The sequence below is a fragment of the Eucyclogobius newberryi genome, unplaced genomic scaffold (assembly GCF_026437365.1).
Source record: "Eucyclogobius newberryi isolate DKJ021-1_F unplaced genomic scaffold, fEucNew1.0.hap1 SCAF_24, whole genome shotgun sequence".
Taxonomy (NCBI): domain Eukaryota; kingdom Metazoa; phylum Chordata; class Actinopteri; order Gobiiformes; family Gobiidae; genus Eucyclogobius; species Eucyclogobius newberryi.
The window spans coordinates 217,984-237,740 of record NW_027315879.1 but is presented as its reverse complement, the minus strand read 5'-3'; the positions used below and the strand labels follow the sequence as shown (position 1 = coordinate 237,740).

The 19,757-nt window shown below is 50.7% G+C and overlaps 1 protein-coding gene across 2 annotated transcripts in view; it reads right to left on the bottom strand.

Moving 5' to 3' along the window:
• The window catches only part of LOC140372509 (ER membrane protein complex subunit 3-like), a 53,313-nt gene extending 47,016 nt beyond the window's left edge, over positions 1 to 6,297 (bottom strand). The window contains exon 1 of one of the 2 annotated variants that reach the window (XM_072459623.1): positions 6,014 to 6,297. The gene's annotated coding sequence lies outside the window, so the exon portion shown is untranslated. The remainder of the gene's footprint in view (positions 1 to 6,013) is intronic. The other variant, XM_072459622.1, reaches the window with a different exon arrangement.
• Positions 6,298 to 19,757: the final 13,460 nt, after the last annotated feature.

Genomic DNA, 19,757 nt, shown 5'->3' with positions numbered 1-19,757 from the left:
AGAAGAAGAAGAAGAAGAAGAAGAAGAATATTCCGATGCGAAAACAATGTTTCCCATTTTTCAAATATCATAAACTATACATTTTCGGAAAGCGCTCGCGCTTTCCTACCTCATGGTGTGGGTCCCTGGTCACTGACGGGTACTTTCGTTAATTTTGAGTATGTAAAGTGCTCGTTTAGTGCGCACTTTTGCACGGGCTTCGCCCGTTTACAACGGTAATGTTCCATTTTCCTACTACTAATTAGTATGCACGGGGCGTGCATGAGTGAAGGAGTGCGTTAGTGAGTGTTTGGAAGTGGGCGAGCGCTTCGCGCTCGATTTCGTGCGCACTACGTGCGCACTTTCGCAGCCGTGCTTCGCACGGCCTTACAAGATTAATAGGCCTCTCGCCAGCTTGTGGCGCTCGGGCCTAATAAGAAACCAGGGGAAGAACAATATACTCGAGCATTCCATGCAATGAACATTCCATTCCATGGCTCGAGCCTAACAAGAATAAAGTCTTTACTACACACATGTAGTACTTTTACTCAAGAATGCAGACACTCGCAATGGCTTCAGCCATTGCACATTAACTAGTTTTTACTTTTTATCTTATTATCATGTGATGCTCTTTTTTCCCTGCTCTTTCTCTGTCACGTTTTGTTCTGTTTTGCTAAATGTAGAAACTAAAATAAATAAGTGTCTTATCGCTAATAAATATCAAATCAATTTCAACAAATTAATTATTAAGGCCATAATTGTTGATTAAAATGATAAGACAGTACTTTCTGTAAGTCTTATGTTTTTACTTTTTTAATTTAAATATATTCAATTTGAAGACGGTGCTTCTCACATCATGTTCTACAGCAGGTGCATTGGAGAAGGCATGCGTAACGCAGAATCGACTGAGACAAAAACCTGCACACTGTCTTGCTTGGTACAAGTCAAGCCCTCAGAAGGCAAGATGGCCGCCCATTGAAGCCAATGGAGCGTGCTCATTGGCGCATGTCTCCAAATAAGCCTCTTACTTCCACATTACTTCCTGAATACGGGCTAGCGCCTCCTACCAATGTGACGACTTTGCCATGAGGCTTTGTCGTCGGAAGCAAGCACGCCGACAGCAGCGTGTAAGACTGAGAACAGTCAGCGCGGACTTTAGGAATATTTCCACTTGAAATGGTCTATTTACGTTATGTATAATGATGAATTGTTATATCCATCTTTAAGTATACATGTATCATGTTATAATGGTCTGATATTTAAGAGAATTATAACAAGTGTTAAGATAAAAGTCTGATTTAATTGACAACAAATTACATTTGCTCATTAAGAGGTGTAATAACGTCGCCGTCATCATTTTCTGTATTGTTTTTGGTTTGGGTATTTTTGTTATCAACTTTTCAGTTATTATTATAATATAATTTGTCCAATATGCAGATTTCTTGCCATTTTTTGTTGTGCGATTTTTATCAAATGAGAAGTAATATAAAACATAATCAACAATTCTGTTAAGCAGTATTTAATTATATTCAGTTTCCTTGTGTGTCGTTTTTGTATCATGTCAATCTTTAATAAATGCAAAACACATCTGTTTATGAATGTATTTAATAAGAATAATGAACATGAATGAACTTGTTGAATAAATGTAAATCTGATTATAACTACAAATGTGATTTGATCTGCAGGCCTAATGTAACAAAACAATGCAACAGGCAAAAGATTAATACAACACAAGGAGATGATCACACATCTGGCTTGATTTTAGCCAGTTTGAATGGAGTTTTAAAGCTACAATGTGGGACTCCCTTATCAAGAGGAGTCTGTGTACTGTTTATTATTATTATTATTATTATCATCATAATTATTATTACAATCAGAAAAGGTTTATTCCATTGTCAATGAACAGAATTCACAAACATAGGAACTTGCTTTGGTGATTCAGTGCAACATAAAACAATGATAAAACAACCTGTATAAGTCAAATAGAACATACTGAATACTGAATATCTCAGTATTAAACAAGACTTTGTGTCCATGGTTACACAGTCTTCTGGTGAAAAGGACTCACAGCATTAGATTTATACAAGTCATATAACATACACTTCATATGTTTAGATTTATACAAGTCATATAACATACACTTCACATGTTTAGATGACACAAGTCATATAACATACACTTCACATGTTTAGATGACACAAGTCATATAACATACACTTCACATGTTTAGATTATACAAGTCATATAACATACACTTCACATGTTTAGATTATACAAGTCATATAACACACACTTCACATGTTTAGATGATACAAGTCATATAACATACACTTCACATGTTTAGATGATACAAGTCATATAACATACACTTCACATGTTTAGATTATACAAGTCATATAACACACACTTCACATGTTTAGATGATACAAGTCATATAACATACACTTCACATGTTTAGATGATACAAGTCATATAACATACACTTCACATGTTTAGATTATACAAGTCATATCAGATTATACAAGTTACATAAAACATACACTTCACATGTTTGTCCTGAAGCTGCTTTACAGAAACATGTGACACATCAGTGTCTCTTTTGTAGAACAATTATTATTTAGTTTTTTTGGTCATAACAAAACTAACAGACATTTTATAAATTCAAAATACTGATTCTACTCACGGTTTACTTTTAGTCGAGGCACAAGTTATTATTAAAATAACTTTTGCTTTGGAGTCGTCAGGAGTTTACTTGAGATGACTCTGTGTCTGTAGTGACCTGCAGTGACCTGCAGTGACCTGCAGTGACCTGCAGTGACCTGCAGTGACCTGTAGAGCTCGGGGCAGCACAGACAGAGGCTCAACTCACAGGTCAGGTCGGTCAGCTCTGCTCTGGACGGCTGCTTCACTCTGGAGAAGATGAGAAAGATAATCATTAGAACATTGATATATTATGTACAGTTAAAGGTGGTATGGACGATTTTTTTCAGCAATTTTTTTTATCATATTTCCTCGTGGCGTGGATAAATCATTAGTCCTGCCACGTATCAATCATAAAACGCACCTACCGCTCACCTGCAGCCGCGTCAGGCTCGTCCCCACGTTTCCGCGTGCCTAAGCGCATGGATCTATCATAATATAGTTCCCTCAGAGTACGGGGCAAAATGAAGACTGAGAAAGACAGTTCGAGCTGACGCAGAGGTGGACAGAAATCTACGGGAGACGAGCAATGCGATGCGCTCCGTTCCGCTAATAAACAAACGCACGTGTGTGTTGAATCGTTCCGCACGGGGGAGTGCGCATGCGCACTTCCACCTGCGTTCTCAAATCGCCGAAAAATCGTCCATACCGCCTTTAACAGAGAAAGGCTGGAATATGTTATTGACACATTTACATTTCGCTCTGTAACACAAAAGTTCCTCTTTTCACAGTAATTTTTAAAGCTAGTACCAAAAGTTGTTTACTTATGCATAAGTTTAAACCTTAGAAGTTAGAACATAATTCGCATTTTTACTAAATCGCTACATATTCCATGGAAGTAAATCCATGACATTCCTATAGAAAACAAGCGTGTGCTTTGCTGTTTAAACACAGCACACTTCATTATTAAATGGGTAATAAAACCTAAAATGTAGTCTCAGCCCCTGTGAGTACACGACTGTCACTTTTAAATACACTTACATTTATATATGTAAGATATTACCCATTTCAGCAGGTTATATTTGAATTATTGGTAGTTTTTGATTCCACACAATAAAAACATCGCTTTATTTCCCCATTCTTTCTCTAGTTTTCCTTGGTCAGTGTTAAACTTAACCTCAACATTTTGTAGGGAGAAATAATGAGTGAGTGAAATCATGGAGTATCGTTCCAAATGCATATTTTTTTGCTGCTAAAAGTTAGCTTGTGTTAGCTTGTGTTAACTGTGTAATTGTTGATTCACTCTTCAGACTGAACGATGTGTGAAATGTGAGGAATGACATACAAACACAACTTACGTGTATCGTGGTCTCGTCTCGTCCACTTTCTTCTGCTTGTGTTTAGTTTTTGTCCGTCACATGTTCTCCTGAAGCTCGTTCACGAGGATTGCGTGCGCGGTCAGTGCATATACAGCGTTCACCGTGAGCTCAAAAATGTCATTTTTAAGTATTTTAGTATTTTGAAATTCCTTCTATTTTTTTTTTATTTTTTTTTGAGGCTGAACTCCTGAAATGGTCCGACCAAAAGGCTGCATTCTGCGAAGTGGCCACTACTCAATTTAGATCACGGCAGAGGTAAGGGTACTCTATCCAGATCAGGGGTGTCAAACATCCGGCCCGCGGGCCAGATCCGGCCCGCCAGATCCTATCGCTAAAACTACACGTCCCACAATGCCGCTGGTGGCCGTCCCTCCCCGCGCGGCTCTTCACTGCCGTGTGTACTGCTGAGGGAGAAGTGCAGAGGGAAGTAAGACGCGCGTTTGCGCACTTTACAGCACTTACACACCTCAGAGCAGAGGTCTGAGCGAGGACAGAGATGTGTGGTTTAGGAAACACGTGGAAGAAAGAAAGAAGACGGTTTTGTGGATGTTAGAGTTGTGCTAAAAGTGGAGCTAACAACAAGAAAACTAACTTCTGTGATGATGCTCTGTGAGGGAAACATCCAAACCTCTACAAACCTGGACAGATCAGGAGCCACAGGTAAAAACACAGGTCAGAGTGTAATAAAGTATGAACATGACTGTGTCCACACTAATGTGACTGTGACACAAACACAATGCACTCATTTGAGTCACTACATGAATCATTCGTCACTAAGATCAGCTTAAACTATGAAAATAGCGAGCTCATATTGAGTTTGAGCAGAAACATGTCTGTGATATGAACATTTCACATCAGAAATCACATCAAAAGTCTGGTTCCTGTTCCTGCTGCTGCATGAATATGGACTCAGTCTTTCACCTGCTGCACATTTGTGGAACAGTCTCCACAACTATTACTAGGCTGTAAAAAAGCCATTTATTTCTTATATTTTTAATTGTTTTATTTTGTACATGATATTTGGCCCACGATTTGACAAAAGAGTTTGGTTTGATGGAACACTGTGGGTCATGCACTTATACTATATATTTTCAAGGCCAGAGGCGTAACTAAACGCTCCACGTGTGTTTGTATTTAGTGGTGAGTCAGTTCAGGTGTAAAGATAACGACAGAAAACTACAGAGAACTACACAGACGTGGAAATGTTACTTAGTACATTTAAAAAGTGTTTTAGATCTTGAGAAGTTTATTTTGTTATAAAGTCAAATACAATATTTTTCAGTTCCAAATACCTATTTAACAATATTTAACAATAGATTAAATGTTTATCTCTGTAGATCAACTCTGAAGTTGTAATGTACATAAACTGAAGCACAGTGTTGGTGAAATTACACTTGTTTTTCTTAATAAATTTCAGTTTATGAGAACAAACGTGTTTGTAATTTCTCTTAATCGATCCAGTAATTGCTTCAAAAACAGTAGGCTATATGAAGCTATTTATTTCATATATTTTTTATTGTTTTATGTTTTACGTTATGTTCGGCCCGCGACCCAGCCTGAGCGTCGAAATTCGGCCCGCGGCCCAAAATGAGTTTGACAATCCTGATCCAGATCATGTAATAGATCCATGGGACAGGTACAGGGTGCTTCCTGGAGGACGGGCTGAAAAGACTCATCCAAGGGGAAGGATAGAGACTAAAGACTGCAGGAATCAATCAAAACAATCTCTGTCAGATGTGAGGCATCTGTAAGAAGGTTAAAAAGCTCTGAAAAGTCAATTTTGCCTGAGGGTTATGTGAGGTGAGGTCACTATGCCTTTACACCACATGCCATGCCCTATTATTCTTCACTTTGTCACCATATTCCGAACTTTCTACTTCCATGGATCATGCAGGTTATTTTCCACCACCAGAAAGTTCACTTTGCGATATAGGCTAGGCCTACTTTTAAATGTATCTTTATTGAATCATGTACATACTTTGCTACATAGAAGTTAAAAGAGTTCGGGTTCTTACCACGTTCTTCTTCGTCAGCGCAAACACACGCACAGCTGTTCGCTCTTCTGCCCCGCGCTCCCCGAACACCTGTTTCTTAACCTTTAACACACTTTCAAATCGACCCGATTCACTTCTAGTCCGACCCACTTATAAAGCCATTTATAACACACCCGTGCAGAGCTCCGGAATCCTAAAAGAAGCTCCTCCCGGTAGTTGTTCGCAGCCACACGGTCCGCATCGATCTGCCGCGTCTGGTCACTTCTCCTGCGCCAATAGTATGAACGTGCAGACCCGAACCGCACTGTCAGGACCGCACTGTCAGGACCGGAACCGCGACCGCACTGTTGGGACCGCACTGACAGGGACCGCACTGTCAGGACCGCACTGTCAGGACCACACTGTCAGGACCGCACTGTCAGGACCGCACTGTCAGGACCGGAACCGCGACCGCACTGTTGGGACCGCACTGACAGGGACCGCACTGTCAGGACCGCACTGTCAGGACCACACTGTCAGGACCGCACTGTCAGGACCACACTGTCAGGACCGCACTGTCAGGACCGGAACCGCGACCGCACTGTTGGGACCGCACTGACAGGGACCGCACTGTCAGGACCGCACTGTCAGGACCACACTGTCAGGACCGCACTGTCAGGACCGCACTGTCAGGACCGCACTGTCAGGACCGGAACCGCGACCGCACTGTTGGGACCGCACTGACAGGGACCGCACTGTCAGGACCGCACTGTCAGGACCACACTGTCAGGACCGCACTGTCAGGACCGGAACCGCAACCGCACTGTTGGGACCGCACTGACAGGGACCGCACTGTCAGGACCGCACTGTCAGGACCACACTGTCAGGACCGCACTGTCAGGACCGCACTGTCAGGACCGGAACCGCGACCGCACTGTTGGGACCGCACTGACAGGGACCGCACTGTCAGGACCGCACTGTCAGGACCACACTGTCAGGACCGCACTGTCAGGACCGCACTGTCAGGACCGCACTGTCAGGACCGGAACCGCGACCGCACTGTTGGGACCGCACTGACAGGGACCGCACTGTCAGGACCGCACTGTCAGGACCACACTGTCAGGACCGCACTGTCAGGACCACACTGTCAGGACCGCACTGTCAGGACCGGAACCGCGACCGCACTGTTGGGACCGCACTGACAGGGACCGCACTGTCAGGACCGCACTGTCAGGACCACACTGTCAGGACCGCACTGTCAGGACCACACTGTCAGGACCGCACTGTCAGGACCGGAACCGCGACCGCACTGTTGGGACCGCACTGACAGGGACCGCACTGTCAGGACCGCACTGTCAGGACCACACTGTCAGGACCGCACTGTCAGGACCACACTGTCAGGACCGCACTGTCAGGACCGGAACCGCGACCGCACTGTTGGGACCGCACTGACAGGGACCGCACTGTCAGGACCGCACTGTCAGGACCGGAACCGCGACCGCACTGTTGGGACCGCACTGACAGGACCGCACTGTCAGGACCACACTGTCAGGACCGCACTGTCAGGACCACACTGTCAGGACCGCACTGTCAGGACCGGAACCGCGACCGCACTGTTGGGACCGCACTGACAGGGACCGCACTGTCAGGACCGCACTGTCAGGACCACACTGTCAGGACCGCACTGTCAGGACCGCACTGTCAGGACCGCACTGTCAGGACCGCACTGTCAGGACCGGAACCGCGACCGCACTGTTGGGACCGCACTGACAGGGACCGCACTGTCAGGACCGCACTGTCAGGACCACACTGTCAGGACCGCACTGTCAGGACCGCACTGTCAGGACCGCACTGTCAGGACCGGAACCGCGACCGCACTGTTGGGACCGCACTGACAGGGACCGCACTGTCAGGACCGCACTGTCAGGACCACACTGTCAGGACCGCACTGTCAGGACCGCACTGTCAGGACCGCACTGTCAGGACCGGAACCGCGACCGCACTGTTGGGACCGCACTGACAGGGACCGCACTGTCAGGACCGCACTGTCAGGACCACACTGTCAGGACCGCACTGTCAGGACCACACTGTCAGGACCGCACTGTCAGGACCGGAACCGCGACCGCACTGTTGGGACCGCACTGACAGGGACCGCACTGTCAGGACCGCACTGTCAGGACCACACTGTCAGGACCGCACTGTCAGGACCGCACTGTCAGGACCGCACTGTCAGGACCGGAACCGCGACCGCACTGTTGGGACCGCACTGACAGGGACCGCACTGTCAGGACCGCACTGTCAGGACCACACTGTCAGGACCGCACTGTCAGGACCGGAACCGCAACCGCACTGTTGGGACCGCACTGACAGGGACCGCACTGTCAGGACCGCACTGTCAGGACCACACTGTCAGGACCGCACTGTCAGGACCGCACTGTCAGGACCGGAACCGCGACCGCACTGTTGGGACCGCACTGACAGGGACCGCACTGTCAGGACCGCACTGTCAGGACCACACTGTCAGGACCGCACTGTCAGGACCGCACTGTCAGGACCGCACTGTCAGGACCGGAACCGCGACCGCACTGTTGGGACCGCACTGACAGGGACCGCACTGTCAGGACCGCACTGTCAGGACCACACTGTCAGGACCGCACTGTCAGGACCACACTGTCAGGACCGCACTGTCAGGACCGGAACCGCGACCGCACTGTTGGGACCGCACTGACAGGGACCGCACTGTCAGGACCGCACTGTCAGGACCACACTGTCAGGACCGCACTGTCAGGACCACACTGTCAGGACCGCACTGTCAGGACCGGAACCGCGACCGCACTGTTGGGACCGCACTGACAGGGACCGCACTGTCAGGACCGCACTGTCAGGACCACACTGTCAGGACCGCACTGTCAGGACCACACTGTCAGGACCGCACTGTCAGGACCGGAACCGCGACCGCACTGTTGGGACCGCACTGACAGGGACCGCACTGTCAGGACCGCACTGTCAGGACCGGAACCGCGACCGCACTGTTGGGACCGCACTGACAGGACCGCACTGTCAGGACCACACTGTCAGGACCGCACTGTCAGGACCACACTGTCAGGACCGCACTGTCAGGACCGGAACCGCGACCGCACTGTTGGGACCGCACTGACAGGGACCGCACTGTCAGGACCGCACTGTCAGGACCACACTGTCAGGACCGCACTGTCAGGACCGCACTGTCAGGACCGCACTGTCAGGACCGCACTGTCAGGACCGGAACCGCGACCGCACTGTTGGGACCGCACTGACAGGGACCGCACTGTCAGGACCGCACTGTCAGGACCACACTGTCAGGACCGCACTGTCAGGACCGCACTGTCAGGACCGCACTGTCAGGACCGGAACCGCGACCGCACTGTTGGGACCGCACTGACAGGGACCGCACTGTCAGGACCGCACTGTCAGGACCACACTGTCAGGACCGCACTGTCAGGACCACACTGTCAGGACCGCACTGTCAGGACCGGAACCGCGACCGCACTGTTGGGACCGCACTGACAGGGACCGCACTGTCAGGACCGCACTGTCAGGACCACACTGTCAGGACCGCACTGTCAGGACCACACTGTCAGGACCGCACTGTCAGGACCGGAACCGCGACCGCACTGTTGGGACCGCACTGACAGGGACCGCACTGTCAGGACCGCACTGTCAGGACCACACTGTCAGGACCGCACTGTCAGGACCACACTGTCAGGACCGCACTGTCAGGACCGGAACCGCGACCGCACTGTTGGGACCGCACTGACAGGGACCGCACTGTCAGGACCGCACTGTCAGGACCACACTGTCAGGACCGCACTGTCAGGACCGCACTGTCAGGACCGCACTGTCAGGACCGGAACCGCGACCGCACTGTTGGGACCGCACTGACAGGGACCGCACTGTCAGGACCGCACTGTCAGGACCACACTGTCAGGACCGCACTGTCAGGACCACACTGTCAGGACCGCACTGTCAGGACCGGAACCGCGACCGCACTGTTGGGACCGCACTGACAGGGACCGCACTGTCAGGACCGCACTGTCAGGACCACACTGTCAGGACCGCACTGTCAGGACCACACTGTCAGGACCGCACTGTCAGGACCGGAACCGCGACCGCACTGTTGGGACCGCACTGACAGGGACCGCACTGTCAGGACCGCACTGTCAGGACCACACTGTCAGGACCGCACTGTCAGGACCACACTGTCAGGACCGCACTGTCAGGACCGGAACCGCGACCGCACTGTTGGGACCGCACTGACAGGGACCGCACTGTCAGGACCGCACTGTCAGGACCACACTGTCAGGACCGCACTGTCAGGACCGCACTGTCAGGACCGCACTGTCAGGACCGGAACCGCGACCGCACTGTTGGGACCGCACTGACAGGGACCGCACTGTCAGGACCGCACTGTCAGGACCACACTGTCAGGACCGCACTGTCAGGACCACACTGTCAGGACCGCACTGTCAGGACCGGAACCGCGACCGCACTGTTGGGACCGCACTGACAGGGACCGCACTGTCAGGACCGCACTGTCAGGACCACACTGTCAGGACCGCACTGTCAGGACCACACTGTCAGGACCGCACTGTCAGGACCGGAACCGCGACCGCACTGTTGGGACCGCACTGACAGGGACCGCACTGTCAGGACCGCACTGTCAGGACCACACTGTCAGGACCGCACTGTCAGGACCACACTGTCAGGACCGCACTGTCAGGACCGGAACCGCGACCGCACTGTTGGGACCGCACTGACAGGGACCGCACTGTCAGGACCGCACTGTCAGGACCACACTGTCAGGACCGCACTGTCAGGACCACACTGTCAGGACCGCACTGTCAGGACCGGAACCGCGACCGCACTGTTGGGACCGCACTGACAGGGACCGCACTGTCAGGACCGCACTGTCAGGACCACACTGTCAGGACCGCACTGTCAGGACCGCACTGTCAGGACCGCACTGTCAGGACCGGAACCGCGACCGCACTGTTGGGACCGCACTGACAGGGACCGCACTGTCAGGACCGCACTGTCAGGACCACACTGTCAGGACCGCACTGTCAGGACCACACTGTCAGGACCGCACTGTCAGGACCGGAACCGCGACCGCACTGTTGGGACCGCACTGACAGGGACCGCACTGTCAGGACCGCACTGTCAGGACCACACTGTCAGGACCGCACTGTCAGGACCGCACTGTCAGGACCGCACTGTCAGGACCGCACTGTCAGGACCGGAACCGCGACCGCACTGTTGGGACCGCACTGACAGGGACCGCACTGTCAGGACCGCACTGTCAGGACCACACTGTCAGGACCGCACTGTCAGGACCGCACTGTCAGGACCGCACTGTCAGGACCGGAACCGCGACCGCACTGTTGGGACCGCACTGACAGGGACCGCACTGTCAGGACCGCACTGTCAGGACCACACTGTCAGGACCGCACTGTCAGGACCACACTGTCAGGACCGCACTGTCAGGACCGGAACCGCGACCGCACTGTTGGGACCGCACTGACAGGGACCGCACTGTCAGGACCGCACTGTCAGGACCACACTGTCAGGACCGCACTGTCAGGACCACACTGTCAGGACCGCACTGTCAGGACCGGAACCGCGACCGCACTGTTGGGACCGCACTGACAGGGACCGCACTGTCAGGACCGCACTGTCAGGACCACACTGTCAGGACCGCACTGTCAGGACCACACTGTCAGGACCGCACTGTCAGGACCGGAACCGCGACCGCACTGTTGGGACCGCACTGACAGGGACCGCACTGTCAGGACCGCACTGTCAGGACCGGAACCGCGACCGCACTGTTGGGACCGCACTGACAGGACCGCACTGTCAGGACCACACTGTCAGGACCGCACTGTCAGGACCACACTGTCAGGACCGCACTGTCAGGACCGGAACCGCGACCGCACTGTTGGGACCGCACTGACAGGGACCGCACTGTCAGGACCGCACTGTCAGGACCACACTGTCAGGACCGCACTGTCAGGACCGCACTGTCAGGACCGCACTGTCAGGACCGCACTGTCAGGACCGGAACCGCGACCGCACTGTTGGGACCGCACTGACAGGGACCGCACTGTCAGGACCGCACTGTCAGGACCACACTGTCAGGACCGCACTGTCAGGACCGCACTGTCAGGACCGCACTGTCAGGACCGGAACCGCGACCGCACTGTTGGGACCGCACTGACAGGGACCGCACTGTCAGGACCGCACTGTCAGGACCACACTGTCAGGACCGCACTGTCAGGACCACACTGTCAGGACCGCACTGTCAGGACCGGAACCGCGACCGCACTGTTGGGACCGCACTGACAGGGACCGCACTGTCAGGACCGCACTGTCAGGACCACACTGTCAGGACCGCACTGTCAGGACCACACTGTCAGGACCGCACTGTCAGGACCGGAACCGCGACCGCACTGTTGGGACCGCACTGACAGGGACCGCACTGTCAGGACCGCACTGTCAGGACCACACTGTCAGGACCGCACTGTCAGGACCACACTGTCAGGACCGCACTGTCAGGACCGGAACCGCGACCGCACTGTTGGGACCGCACTGACAGGGACCGCACTGTCAGGACCGCACTGTCAGGACCACACTGTCAGGACCGCACTGTCAGGACCGCACTGTCAGGACCGCACTGTCAGGACCGGAACCGCGACCGCACTGTTGGGACCGCACTGACAGGGACCGCACTGTCAGGACCGCACTGTCAGGACCACACTGTCAGGACCGCACTGTCAGGACCACACTGTCAGGACCGCACTGTCAGGACCGGAACCGCGACCGCACTGTTGGGACCGCACTGACAGGGACCGCACTGTCAGGACCGCACTGTCAGGACCACACTGTCAGGACCGCACTGTCAGGACCACACTGTCAGGACCGCACTGTCAGGACCGGAACCGCGACCGCACTGTTGGGACCGCACTGACAGGGACCGCACTGTCAGGACCGCACTGTCAGGACCACACTGTCAGGACCGCACTGTCAGGACCACACTGTCAGGACCGCACTGTCAGGACCGGAACCGCGACCGCACTGTTGGGACCGCACTGACAGGGACCGCACTGTCAGGACCGCACTGTCAGGACCACACTGTCAGGACCGCACTGTCAGGACCGCACTGTCAGGACCGCACTGTCAGGACCGGAACCGCGACCGCACTGTTGGGACCGCACTGACAGGGACCGCACTGTCAGGACCGCACTGTCAGGACCACACTGTCAGGACCGCACTGTCAGGACCACACTGTCAGGACCGCACTGTCAGGACCGGAACCGCGACCGCACTGTTGGGACCGCACTGACAGGGACCGCACTGTCAGGACCGCACTGTCAGGACCACACTGTCAGGACCGCACTGTCAGGACCACACTGTCAGGACCGCACTGTCAGGACCGGAACCGCGACCGCACTGTTGGGACCGCACTGACAGGGACCGCACTGTCAGGACCGCACTGTCAGGACCACACTGTCAGGACCGCACTGTCAGGACCACACTGTCAGGACCGCACTGTCAGGACCGGAACCGCGACCGCACTGTTGGGACCGCACTGACAGGGACCGCACTGTCAGGACCGCACTGTCAGGACCACACTGTCAGGACCGCACTGTCAGGACCACACTGTCAGGACCGCACTGTCAGGACCGGAACCGCGACCGCACTGTTGGGACCGCACTGACAGGGACCGCACTGTCAGGACCGCACTGTCAGGACCACACTGTCAGGACCGCACTGTCAGGACCGCACTGTCAGGACCGCACTGTCAGGACCGGAACCGCGACCGCACTGTTGGGACCGCACTGACAGGGACCGCACTGTCAGGACCGCACTGTCAGGACCACACTGTCAGGACCGCACTGTCAGGACCACACTGTCAGGACCGCACTGTCAGGACCGGAACCGCGACCGCACTGTTGGGACCGCACTGACAGGGACCGCACTGTCAGGACCGCACTGTCAGGACCACACTGTCAGGACCGCACTGTCAGGACCGCACTGTCAGGACCGCACTGTCAGGACCGCACTGTCAGGACCGGAACCGCGACCGCACTGTTGGGACCGCACTGACAGGGACCGCACTGTCAGGACCGCACTGTCAGGACCACACTGTCAGGACCGCACTGTCAGGACCGCACTGTCAGGACCGCACTGTCAGGACCGGAACCGCGACCGCACTGTTGGGACCGCACTGACAGGGACCGCACTGTCAGGACCGCACTGTCAGGACCACACTGTCAGGACCGCACTGTCAGGACCACACTGTCAGGACCGCACTGTCAGGACCGGAACCGCGACCGCACTGTTGGGACCGCACTGACAGGGACCGCACTGTCAGGACCGCACTGTCAGGACCACACTGTCAGGACCGCACTGTCAGGACCACACTGTCAGGACCGCACTGTCAGGACCGGAACCGCGACCGCACTGTTGGGACCGCACTTACAGGGACCGCACTGTCAGGACCGCACTGTCAGGACCACACTGTCAGGACCGCACTGTCAGGACCACACTGTCAGGACCGCACTGTCAGGACCGGAACCGCGACCGCACTGTTGGGACCGCACTGACAGGGACCGCACTGTCAGGACCGCACTGTCAGGACCACACTGTCAGGACCGCACTGTCAGGACCGCACTGTCAGGACCGCACTGTCAGGACCGGAACCGCGACCGCACTGTTGGGACCGCACTGACAGGGACCGCACTGTCAGGACCGCACTGTCAGGACCACACTGTCAGGACCGCACTGTCAGGACCACACTGTCAGGACCGCACTGTCAGGACCGGAACCGCGACCGCACTGTTGGGACCGCACTGACAGGGACCGCACTGTCAGGACCGCACTGTCAGGACCACACTGTCAGGACCGCACTGTCAGGACCACACTGTCAGGACCGCACTGTCAGGACCGGAACCGCGACCGCACTGTTGGGACCGCACTGACAGGGACCGCACTGTCAGGACCGCACTGTCAGGACCACACTGTCAGGACCGCACTGTCAGGACCACACTGTCAGGACCGCACTGTCAGGACCACACTGTCAGGACCGCACTGTCAGGACCGCATTATAATGTGTTCATTTACATTAGGCCAATAATCATAATGGAATTAAACTGGCAACACTTCGGCAATGTCCAACTACTACTATCTTTACTTCTCAAGTAAAAGTGGAGATTTGGGTGAATAATTCAGTGAATATTAATAAATATTCATGAATCAAAATAAACATGCCATTACATTTCAGGTAAAGGTAAAGGTTGTAGTGTGTTTCGGTGACATTATTGAGTTTGGTGTCGCTACATCAACCAGTGTAACCACAAATAGTCCCGCTATACAAGAAACAAACTATCCAGTTTTTCTTGGGAGACATCTGAAGGTGACACACTACACATACATGACTTTGCAGCATTAGCTTTAACATAATAAACAAAAACAAAAATGAACACAAGTTACTTACCATTTGGTCCCGTCAATAAGCAGCAACCACAGAACATGCTTTCTTTTTTTTTCTTCTTTTTTTTTTTAATTTTCAAAATTTAAACACTGTTTTTCTTGTATCTATCTTTCTTGTATGCTTCAAAAGTATCCGTTTATCAGCGGCTGCTCCATTAAGGGCAGTAGGGCGATGCTCCTCCTGTCAATCAACCAATTATGTCAAATCGTATTCAACTATTTTTTTGGTCTCAAAACAATATAATTTGTTCAGAATTATGTTATATTATTATTAGTAATTAGTAATATATATATATATATATAGCGAGAGAGAGAGAGAGAGAGAGAGAGAGAGAGAGAGAGAGAGAGAGAGAGAGGGGGGGAAGAAAGAGAGAGGATACTTAGTCTGCTGAGTGAAGCAGCCTGTGTCACTTTTCTTTTTTATTAAATATAAAAATATTTTGAGATGTCCATTATAATGTTATAATGGCAGGAGTCCTGAGGCCCAAATACAGAGTCCTGAGGCCCCAATACAGACTCCTGAGGCCCAAATACAGAGTCCTGAGGCCCCAATACAGAGTCCTGAGGCCCAAATACAGAGTCCTGAGGCCCAAATACAGAGTCCTGAGGCCCAAATACAGAGTCTTGAGGTCCAAATAGAGTCCTGAAATCCAGTGGGATGGTGATGTCATAAATTGTCTGTAAGACTTTGTTGATCTCAGTCCTAAACCTTTGAACAACAGGACAATCCCAAAACACATGATAGTGGTTTGCCTCCTGCTGCCACATCCTCTGCAACAGTCTGCATTTCCCTGTGAGTAATGGGCACTTTGACAGGGGCTTATGAAGAAACCAGACACACTTTCCCACTCTTCATCATCCAGAACAAAGTGGCCCTCTCTTTCCCATTTATTCTTAATGTAATCAGTAGAGTGACTGCCCAGACTGTTAAAACATTTGTATACTTTAAATATGAATCCCCTTGGGCTCTTTCTTTCCTTCTCTGTCTTTCTCTCTCTCTCTTTCTGTCCCTTTTTCTTTTTTTGCGGTATAGCGTGGAGCGCATGCTTTAAAGACGTGCAACTAAAGAAGACGTACAACAACAGTAGGTGGCGATAAATCCACCTTTTCTGTTGGCTGCCAACCGCCATTAAGCAACGCAACAACAACAACAATGAATCCCCTTGAAAGTTCAGATTTATATAATTTAATAAATATTTCAGTCTAAAGGCTATGATGGTCATCATTCTTTTTGAAATTCTTGGTTATAATAACTCCTTATTTGTAATTATCTTAAAAAGTCCTGTCCCAGCTCTTTAGATGATTCTCCTTTACAATCCGGCAAAAGCGCTTTATACCTTTTGTTGTCCAGACTTTAAATCTTGAGTCTGTGCTGTTAGGTGTGACATTTTGATCGTAATTCAACTAATTTAAATTGTTAAGTTGGAGGGGTCAGAGTTTTCTCAAGTGCCCAGTTAAAAGTTGCCAAAAGGAAAGTGTGTCTTTTAGAGCTGTATACCGCTTTGAGGTGAACCCATCACTTTATTGTTCTTTCATCTTTTGATTGCACCTTGTATTTACAAAACTGTTATTTCAGCTCCTATTTTTTATTTTGACATAACAGGCACATTGAGGGTGTCCAGAAAGGAATTTATACTGTCTTCTTTCTCGTCTGGAATTAAAAAAAGTTTTTCATCAAAAGATTCAAATGCTGATTAAATTTGGTTTTGTTTAGTTAAGATTACATCACTTTGCCTGTCCCATATTAAAAAAAAAAACCTTTCTTTCAGCTTTAGAAAAGTTTGATCCTCTCTCCTAATATCTTTGTTTGGTAAAGAGCATTTTCTTAACTATTTCCTGTGAAGTCCTAGGGTGGTCGAGGGTTCATTTCCCTCCATATTTCAATCAATCCTATATTCTTAGATACAGAACTTCTTATCAATCATTCCTCCTGAGCTCGACACGTCTAATGTGGGCTGAATGTGAAGATTCCAATCGCCGCCACAGATTAGGGTTCCCTCAGAGTGGTTCACAATCAGGTCCATGACATCAGCATAGAATGTGATATTGCCCCCTGGTGGAGCATACACATTAAAACAGTGAAAACCTTTTTAATGTTCCCTTTAACCAGTACATATCTGCCCTCTTTATCCTTGCATTCAAAACTTTGTTCAAAAACTATTCATTTTGATATCAAGATTACAACTCCCCTATATTTGCCTTTGTATGATGAATAAAAGGATTTTTATAACATAATTTAATCAGTTTTTGATGTTCAGTATCATTCAAATGTGTCTCAAATACAATGTCTATTCTTTCTTTTTTCATTTTTGTTAAGATGTTTGTTCGTTTGATTGGGTTCAGTGCAGTTCACATTGAAGGATGCGACTTGTATCTTCTGATGCCATTGGGTTGATTGTATCGATCTTACCATTGATAACGTTAGAATATTTTTAATCTCTCTGGTCAAAAACAACAAACATACACAAGAACCATAGGAACACAAAACCACTGAAAGGATAAAAAAGAAAACAAACGCTTGAAACAGGCATTGAGCCCAAAGCTTGATAAAAAAAAGATCAGAAAGGGGAGAGATGTCCAATCCTAATGAAGGCCGTTCCAAAAAACTCCCAGGTACTCCTGACACCAATCTTCAGAAAGAACTAGATATTTGACCTCCGTGGCTCACAACGTCCCCCTGCTGCACTCTGCAAGTATTTTCCATTTCCCCACAAATCTCACACATTTCAGAATCAGAATCAGAAACGGTTTATTGTCATTGCCGATGAACAAATTCACAAACATTGTCTTGTCTTGAACTTGTCTTGGTGATTCGGTGCAACATAAAACAATGAACAATGATAAAACAACATATATAAAATAATAAAGGGCTTGCATTAAAGATATTTAAAGAACTATTTAAATCTACTATAGGATGAAAATAGGCTTACTATGTACACAAAAATGTACAGTTGAATTTACAGTGCAAATTATACAAAAAATATATAATAATATAGTTAAAGTGACAGGTGTTAAGAAGGGTTCATGAGTCCAACGCAGAAGGAAAGAAACTGTTCTTGTGGCAGGAGGTTCTGGTCCGGGTGGACCAAAGCCTCCTGCCTGAGGGGAGTGGCCTCCTGCCTGAGGGGAGTGGCCTCCTGCCTCAGGGGAGTGGCTTCCATTCTCAGGGGAGTGGCTCAAATAGTCCGTGTCCAGGGTGAGAAGGGTCGGCTGTGATCGGACCTGCTCGTCCCAAAGACCTGGAGACGTACAGGTTCTGCAGAGATGGAAGTCTACAGCCGATCACCTTCTCAGCAGAGGGCGCTGTAGTCTCTGTTTGTCCCTGGCTGTGGCTCCAGCGTACCACATGGTGATGGAGGAGGTGATGGAGGAGGTGAGGATGGACTCAATGATGGCCGTGCAGAACTGCACCATCATCTGCACTGGCCGCTTGGCTTTCCAGGATTGGGTTGTGGGGGAGGGGGTGGTCTCAAACCTGGAGTAGAAGGTGTTGAGTTGCTTAGCCAGTGTGTGTGTGTGTGTGTGTGTGTGTGTGTGTGTGTGTGTGTGTGGGGGGGGGGGGGGGGGGAGAAGCCGGAACCCACTCCACACAGAGGAACCCACTCCACACAGAGGTTGTTGTTGGAGAACTGCATACTTATTGTACTGAGATCTAGCTCTCTACACCTCCCTGCTAAATCCATACTTTGCATCGTTGTAGCACTCTCTATCACCGGCCCTGTGCACTGCCTCCTTCTGCTGCCTCAACTGCCTCAGTTTTGGTGTGAACCAGGGTTTGTCATCGTTGAAGGTGACTTTGGTGTGTGTTGGTATAATGCTGTCCTCACAGAATCAAATGTATGATGTCACAGTGTCCGTGTACTCATCCAAACCATCTGTGGCAGCTCTGAAAACCTCCCAGTCTTTAATGTCCAAACACGCACGGAGTTCCTCCACTGCCTCGTTGGTCCACTTCGTAGAAGTCCTCACTACAGGTTTGGAGAGCTTCAGCCTCTGTGTGTATGTGGGGATCAGGTGAACCATGACATGGTCTGAAGAGCCCAGTGCAGCTCGGGCCATGGCGCGGAAGACGTTGCTGACTATTGTGTAACAGTGATCCAGCGTGTTATGCTCCCTGGTCGGGACTTTAATAAACTGTCTGTACTTTGGTAGTTCGTGGCTGAGATTCCCTTTGTTAAAATCACCCAGGATAATACACAAGGAGTCTGGGAAGGTCCGCTCCACACTCAGAACCTGGTCCGCACGTCCGCTGTGCCTC